The sequence below is a fragment of the Fukomys damarensis genome, unplaced genomic scaffold, assembly GCF_012274545.1.
Source record: "Fukomys damarensis isolate Sample0158 unplaced genomic scaffold, DMR_v1.0_HiC HiC_scaffold_16, whole genome shotgun sequence".
NCBI lineage: Eukaryota > Metazoa > Chordata > Mammalia > Rodentia > Bathyergidae > Fukomys > Fukomys damarensis.
In genome coordinates, this window is record NW_022900928.1 from 28,659,904 (window position 1) to 28,668,264 (window position 8,361).

General features: G+C 52.4%; 1 protein-coding gene across 6 annotated transcripts in view; it reads right to left on the bottom strand.

The window, feature by feature from the left end:
• The window catches only part of Gdpd5 (glycerophosphodiester phosphodiesterase domain containing 5), a 93,991-nt gene that overhangs the window by 31,957 nt on the left and 53,673 nt on the right, over positions 1–8,361 (bottom strand). The gene's annotated exons all lie outside the window — the stretch shown is intronic.

An 8,361-nucleotide genomic window follows, 5' to 3' on the forward strand; every position in this document is an offset into this window, starting at 1 on the left:
AAAAAAAAAAAAAAAAAAAAAAAAAAAAAAAAAAGTACACCTTGCTCCTGGCAACTGCCAGGGTAACAAATTGGAGCCACCAAATGGGTGAGATACCCAGGCATGACAGGGAGGGAGGGGACAGGCCTCAGCAACAAGGAACTAGGAACTTCACTTTCAGAACTGGGGCATGAGCTAGGGTTGGGGACCTAGGGATTAAAGTTTAGGGAATTGGAAGCTAGAGGTCACAGGCTATATGGAACCTGAGCATGGGGATGAGAGGGAGGGAGGCAGCGGGGTTTACACTAAGAACAATCAGAGGAAGAGGCTGAATGGCAGGGGCTAGAGAAAGGGGAAGGTAAGGAACTTGTGGGGGAAGTGGCCTGTAAGCAGCTCCACTGATAAACAGGCTCCCAGTGGCACTCAAGGTCCTGTCAGGAAGCAAAAGACCCATGTTCACTCCAGCCACTAACCTGCTAATCCGGCCCTTCTCTTGTGAAATAGGTGGTGGGGGTCACCACTCTGACCAGCCTGTTCCAGTCTGCTCTGGTGGTCTGACCTCCAGACCAGGGGATCATAACTCACGGCCTTCCCAACTCCCACAGTCAGCACAACTCTAGCAGCGGCTTCTTTAGGGTATGTGTGCCCAGCACCCTCGGTTTAAAGAAGGATCACCATGTATGGCTAAGCAAGGTGTGCACCGCACCACACAGCACTAAAAAGTGTCACATCATGTCTCCTCATGTGCACAGATTTGTATGACAATTCCTGCAGGTGGCAGTCAAGTGGCAGGAGTGCTTTTGCTCATTTGCACAAAAGCTCAGCATGGGAGGGTGGAGGTCAGAGAGGTCACCAGAAGGAGTGGGAAGACCTGCAATCTTGACCAGAGGCAGCCCTGAACTAACCCCTTTGAACTGGCCTTTGGGACCCCATGGGGCTATTGCAGGCCAAGCCTGGATTCACCCTTCCTTCTCTGCAGGGCCCATCCCAGGCCAAACCTTTTCCTCCTCTAGGAAGCCTTTCGATCCCCTTACCCCCAAAGACCCTTCCCTGAGTACGCTGCACTGATCCCGAGGTACCCACCAACTTGACCTTCAACTCCTGCTCAGTTGTGGAGATGGAAAGAGAGTGACCTCCGAAGACCAGGCTATGCCACCTCACAAGTCACTTAGCTTCTGAGTCTTAGATTTCCCGTCTATGAAGTGGGAAGAGTAACTCCTGCCCCAGATGATGCTGTTAAGTGAACTGATGGGCTTCACGGCACAATAAAGGAATAATTCACTGGGCTGTGGACTCCTGCAGGGCAGGGATGGCCTAAGATGTTTCTGGGCCTCTGGGTCGGCCTCACGCTGGGACACAATGTGGTGCTGGGACGCTGCGTGAGGACCAGAGGAAGGGAGGTGGTACAAGACTATGACACGGGGATGTTTCAGGGCTACAAGTGGACAAGGCCATTTTTCAAACTTGACTGTCCTCATGTTCAGGTCAGGGGTCCCAGGGAACCAAGGGAAGGAACTTTCATGGCACCCAAATCACCCTCCTTGCATAGCTGTGGCGACTGCCAGAGAGCAGGATAAAGACTGAGCCAGACTGGAGCTGAGGGTATAGGCCCTGATGAGGTTGAGTAATTCCTGGGCATCCAGTGGGAGCTGGCAGCAGGAGGAGCATGCTGCAGGACCCTCAGGAGGAAAGCAGCTGGGCCAGGAGGGCCCCTGGGTATGGCTGGATAAGGTGCTCCATCCCAGGAGCTGGAGACTGGTGTCACAGCCGTTGTGATAGAGAACCCTGGAGGCTTCAGCACTCAGCTTCTTAGGCTCTGCCTCACCTCCTTCCCATTCCTGCCCTAAGCCTGCAAAGGATGGGACCCTCCACTCTAAGTGGGCCGATCCCATCAAAGGCAGATGTTCCTCTCTCCTGCCTCCTGAGGATGGTCACACCCTCTCCTCACCCCTCACTGTTCCTGTCTGGCCTTTCCCACCTCAGAGCCCTCTTATTAGCAGTGGGGCTCACAGTTACAAAACGGGACTGCAGCCACAAACCCCAACCCTATACAGGAAGTATGGGCACCACTGCCAGGCTGCCAATGCCCTGCCAGTGTGACTGCCATTCAATACTTGTTCCTTCCCACTCTAGATTGTTGCCCTAAGCCAGGATACACAAAGCTACCTGTCACTGCTGTGGACCCCGCAGGGTTAGGAAGCATGTCCCTTAGGTCCCGAAACAGATGGTGGAGTCTAAACTCCAGAGTCAGAATGGCAGCTCAGTAGGAGCTACCAGCCCCACCCTGGCCAACATCACAAACTCTCAGAGTCATAGACACCTGGAACCAGAGCTGTCTCATTCAACTCCTGTTCTACTGCCTGCTGTCTGGGCCAGAGACTTCAGCAGCTCCAGGGATGGGGCTCCCTCAAGAGGCGGCCTGGTACTCTGCCCCAAAGCTCTTCTTCCTAAGACCCCCAGCTGGATGGGCAGATGGGTCCGGAAGCCTAGAAACAGTGGGTTTGAATCCCAGGCTGGCTGCTGCTGAGTGACCTTGGGGAAGACATTCCTCTTCCCTGAGCCCTGGGATCCTGCTCTTGGGATGGAGATAGCAGTACTGGCATGCTATGCAGAGCGCTAAGCTCCCACACAGGGTGTCTGGTGTTGGCCGGGCAGGGGAAACGCTGCCCTATCTGCCTCCCCTCTCGCATGGAGCTTAAGTCCAACTCCTCCATTGCTGACTCTCTGACACCACACAGAACAAATCCAGGCAAAAGATGAAGCCACACTGGGGTCAAATGACTACGGAATAGAGCTGGGCTTTAATCCGGGCCCTTCTACCCACTGGCTGTGTGGCTGTGGGCCAAGCACTTGAAATCTAGACCTCAGCTTCCTCTTCTGTTCACAGGGATGACATCACCACCACCTCATAGTTGGGCTGCCAGGCTCAACTCGATTACAGATGTAAGCTGTGAGTCTCCAGATCCACCATCGTTCCTATAATTATCATTTGCATCTGACAGCCCTTTAATTATGTGAAGACAGTGATCAAGTCTTCTCCCTCTCCTTTTTCTCCATCAAATTTTTCTCTGGCTGCTGAGGACAGCAAGCCCGATCACCTGCCCCCAGCCCAGGCTGGGTGCCACGGGCAGCCTGACACAGCTCAGGTCTGGTTTTGCAGGCTGCGGCCCCGGGAGGAAGAAGGTCTTAGCATGCAGCTGCTCGATGCTTCTCAGAGGCTGCACCCTGGCTGTGAGGTCAGGGTCTTGTGTGAGCTCTTCACAGCATGGGTGGGGAATTCTCTATCACATCTTCCCTAGGGATCTACAAAGTAGGCAGTATAATCTGAGGAAACTGAGGCCCAGAAGGTGACCCAGGGTCATAAAGGGCAAACATAATGGATGCAGCCGGAATTCACAGCTGGTCTGGGTGCCTTCCCCCTCTCCAACTGGCTCAGAGGAACAACAAGTAGGATATGTAATTATCTTTGTCTGGTCACAGAGGAAATAGGCTCAGAGGGTCAGGGCTCTGCTCAGGGTCATACTGTTAGTCCCAGGCAATACTAGGGGCCTAGAATTTTAGTCAGACAAGATTTCAGAAGGTTGCATCATCTTGCCTCATCTTCTAACGATCCAGTAAGAAATGGAGAAACTGAGATCCAAAGTAGGAGAATGGCCTAGAAACATGGACACAGGATTAGTACTTCAGCAAATTAGTGCAGAAATAATAATTTAGCAGACAGTTTTGGGACATGTGGCCATGCACTGATGAGAAATACAAGTAGATCTCCACCTCATATCCCAGTGTCCCTCCTCCACATCCTCCTCATCATGCCAGCCCCTCCACACAGGTGTACTAAGCCCTTCTCCAGGCCAACCCTGTGGGCTTGGCCACCTGGAGATAAATCGAGCCACCCTGAGCAACCCCTAATGGTCACTGAGTGGCAAACAGGTGACTCCAGTCCTGGGGATCAGTGGGAGTGGTGCAAGGAAGGGATCCGTGGGAGTGGGGGGCCTGGACCTTCTACTGCTGCCTGTTGTGGGAGGAGGGGAGTATGGAGACATCTGCAGTACAGCTGGAAGGACAAGTCTGGGAAGCCTCCATCTAGGCAGAGGCAGAGAGCTGGGGGAATAAAAGCACAGATCAAGGCGTGTTTTATCGTGAAGGTACTTTTCCCATGCTCTCATAAAGGGTTTCTCTATAGAAGCACATTGACCTTTGTACACATAGTACATATTTTCTAATTTTATCATTGGGATTAATTTTTCCATGCTTTTTGTGTAAAAATTTAAATTATCATGCTGTTAGATTTATCCTTCCCTTAACCTACCTTTCTTTCTTTCTGTTTTTGAGACAGGGTCTTGGTAAGTCACTAAGTTGTCCGGGCTGGCCTTGGAACTGCAACCCTTCTGTCTCAGCCTCCTGAAGTGCTGGGATTATAGTCCTGTGCCACCAGGCCCAGCATTTTTGTGTTTATTTGTTTGTTTGCTTGTTTTTTTGTTTGTTTGTTTTTTGTTGCAGTGCTGGGAATTGGCTTTATACTGAGCTACATCCCTAATTTTTTTTTTTTACTTTCTAATTTTGAGATAGGGTCTCACTAAGTTGCCAGGTTGCCAAAGCGAGGCTCAAACTTTCAGTCTTCTTGCCTCAGCTTCCCAGAGGGGGATTACAAGTTTGCCCTATCACACTTGACTTCCTTCATTGGTTCTGACGTCGGTACTGGGTTTAAGGAAGATAGCCTAAGATCAAAACTCACGTGGTGGGGCGGGTGAATTCTCCACCACTTCTTCCTGTACCCTTAACTCTGTGCGTGGAGAGGGACTCGAAAGCCTAGTCTCTGAAGCGTGAAAACTAGATATTTAAAAACAACTTTATATTATCCCAAGCTGTTTGAATTCTCTCAATAAATATGTGCTTTCTAAGTACAGAAAAAGCTTAAAAATAGAAAAAAAATGCATCCATCTGGAATTTATTTTGGTGTGAGGTAAGAGGCAGAGCCTCATTTTACTTTTGCCACACAGATGCTTCAGTTGTCCCTGCACCAATGACACTTGCAATACCGTCCCTATCAGTTTACCACATAGTCAGTGCTCAGACGTTTTCAGCTTCCCTTCCAGGAGTCCCAGTCTGTGCAGAGGCAGCCCTTGTCCTGTGTGCAGGCTCTGCCTGATGCCAGCCCCTAATGCCTCCTTTTTGGTCCAGCTCTGCTTTGGGGCCCCAGAGCACAGCTGTGCATTTTGCACAGCACTGCCGGGCAAAGACTGGCAGGGAGAGGTTTGGGGGTGCTGACACATGTGGTCTGCCACCTCCAGGCTGAATCTCAGACACTCCAACTCCAACTGTCAGCCTGATACTGGCTCGCCAAGTTCCAAATGGATATAGAAAAGGCCAGGGAAATGTAGGCTGGGAAGGGTGTGGAAGGGTGTGCTGGGCAGGTCCTGGAAGGATTACCCTGACCCTGATTCAGGAGATTTGGGGGAGGGGGTGGCCCAGGCAGGTTTGAGATAAATTGTAGCATTAGGGCCAAGCCAGGAAAGGGATTATTAGAATCCCCACCCAAGCCAGCTCCTGTCAGCCTAAGAGGCTACAGAATGCCCAGCAATTAGGCCTCTGTCTACCCTTGCTCCTGTTGGGGTGTACTCAGAGTGGCTCATTAGGCAGAAGGGTGAAATCAGCTGCAGCCGGAGCTGCCTGTCTCTTCCCACCCATTCCTTGGGGAGACGTGCAGGGAAGAGCTGAGGAGCTCTACGAAGAATCATCCAGAACCCTTCAGCGGGCCTGCCTGGATCTCACTCATGTATGAGCCATCCTCCTGGGTGTGCCAAGGTCATGCCAGATGCTGTCAGTGCCATTCTGAAAAGAGTTAAGAGGGATGTGGGGTTCCAAAGGCCAGCCACAACCTGGCTTTATTGCAGCCACAAATCCTCAGCTGCCTGCGCTGCTACAGTGGCTCTGCAGCCATCTGAAAGTGAAAAGAGGAGGGTCACCTCCATCTTTCCTCCCACAGCCACCCTGCCAGGCTGGACCTGCCTATTTCAGAAGGGGAAGGAAAGCCCAGAGGCTCTGCTATTGGTTCTCTTTCCCCGAAGCACCAGAGAAGGCTGGTTAGGCAAGGCAAGTTTCTCCCCAAGGTTGGGACAATGATCTATCCTTATATAAGACCAGTCACACCCCTATCAGCTATACCCTAGGGCCTTCAGGTCACAGATTTGTATCTTCCCTTACCAAGAAAGCAAGATGAGACCAGAGGGTCCGGGCCTGCCTGGGTGCCACATCTGGGCCTAGTTCAGACGGCAGCTTCTTGGCCAGTGGCACCCAGATGCATAAGGCTGAATCCAGTCTCACTCTGGACCCTACCTCAAGGTGGCTTTTATCACCTAGCCTGCCCTGATTCATTAGAACATCTACTCCTCTCTGCCCTACATCCCACTCACAAGCTGGTAGAATAGGAGTAAGGGGCTGGCCGGGAAATTCACACCTTCCTGCCCACTTTCCAGCCCAATCCCAACTCCAAGGGGAGCCAGTAGGTTGCATCAGCTAAGTCAGCACCTCCCTCGCCAACCACAGCCAGGGGCCCAGGAGGCAGGACCAAGAATCAGCACATATCCATCTATAAAAGTATATATACGCCTGCCTTCTCCAGACCACCCACACCCCAAAGCTTATGTAGGCCCTGTCTTCCCACTGTAGTGGGCTCAGTGGCAGACACCTTCCCAAACCAGCTTTCTTACCACTCAGCCTTTAGCACTTTTCCCAGGCTTACTCAGCAAACCTGGCTGGGGAACCTCAAAACACTCCTGAGTCTAGTGGAGACTCGGAAAATCCTAATCCTCATGGCCAGCCCAGGCCCAGGGTGCTGTGAGAGTCAGGGAGAGGAAGGGCAAGGTGGGCCAGGGAAGGGCAAGGAAGGAGAGTTGGCCTGTTTTTGGCAGGGAAGCAGAGGCAAGGGTATGGGCCATGAGGAGAGAGGCAGAGAGGAGAGAAAAATGCAGTCTAGGCAGGGGACCAGTGGGTACAAAAGCACTGCTGGGAAGGGTGCTTATCCTTGATAGTGAGAAGCTCAGTGTGGGTGGCATGGAGTGGGGACCTAGTGGCAGGGACTCCCATGTGTTCCTATCATAGGAGGGAGGCACGTGGCGATTTGCTCTGTCTGTCCCACGCACTCTGCTGTGTGCCCTTCTAGACACCCACTCACCCTTGGGCAAGCATGGGTTCCGTCTCTTCGATGGTCTTCAGTTACCCAGGCTGCAGTCCCGAGTTGACGGGGGTCAGCCTGGGAGACTCCCTTTCATCTCCATCCCCAGCCGGTCTGCTGATTATACCTTCTAGGTGTCTGCACCCCTCCCCTTGCCTGCATCTCCATCCCTCTAATCTGCCTCAGTCCCTCTCATCTAGCTCCCCGGCCCTCCCCACTGCCACGCAAGGGTCCTCAGAGGACTCTCTGCCATGTTATCACTGCTCCCTGGAGTTAAAGTCTCATGGGTGACATGGCCAGGCTGAAGCCCAGGCTGCTCAGTGCAGACCCAAGGCTGAGGCCCCGTGGCCACACATCCCCCTCCCCGTCCTCATACCCTGCAACTGGGGTTGAATTACTTTCAATTCCCAAACATAGGCCACTCCCCACCACACACAGCTTCCCCTCCCTGCATACTTCCCACTCCTGACACAGGCTCAGTCTCTTAACCGTAAACTTTCCCTGGGCGTTCACCCTGGGTGGTCTGGGTGTATCAGTTCCTGTCTGTACCCCCACCTGCCGGGGAGCCCTTCAAGGAAGGGGAGGACCCTGTCTGAGACACCTGTGACTCCAAGCAGGTGCCAGCAAAGATTTGTTGACTGAGTAAGTAACCAGGGCATTCCAGACAAGACCATTTGGCATGGGACAAAAAAGAGCACACAGGCTGGGGGTAAGAACACAGGTAGTGCAGGCTGTTCCTTCAGCCCCTCTTGGCTTGAATAAATCACACTTCCTAGAGCCCCATCCGTAAAATGAAGAAGCTCAACTAAGCTTTTAACAGCCTTCAAAAGGCAAATGTACCAAAGAAGAGAAAGAAGCACAGGAGAGCTGACTGCCTCAGCCTGCTGCTTCAGTGTCTCTGTCTGGGAAGTTCCTCCAGGCATCTGACCTATATCCCTCCCTCTATGGAGAAGCTAGTTTGACACTGTGCTGCCTCCGGCAGACACAGTCTTCAGGGGGCCCTGTGGGGACAGCCTGAGAACATCCTTCAGTCCTACCAAGTCCTTAATTGGCAGTATTAGAGTAATGAGTCACAGACAACAACAAATTAATTATCTACAGTTATAAAAAGCCTCGCTTCCCCTTCCTTGCTGTCGAGTGAGCCAGCCTCCTGCTGCTGGGCAGGCGGGTGGGAGAAGAGGAGAGGAGAGGAGAGGGGAGGGGAGGGG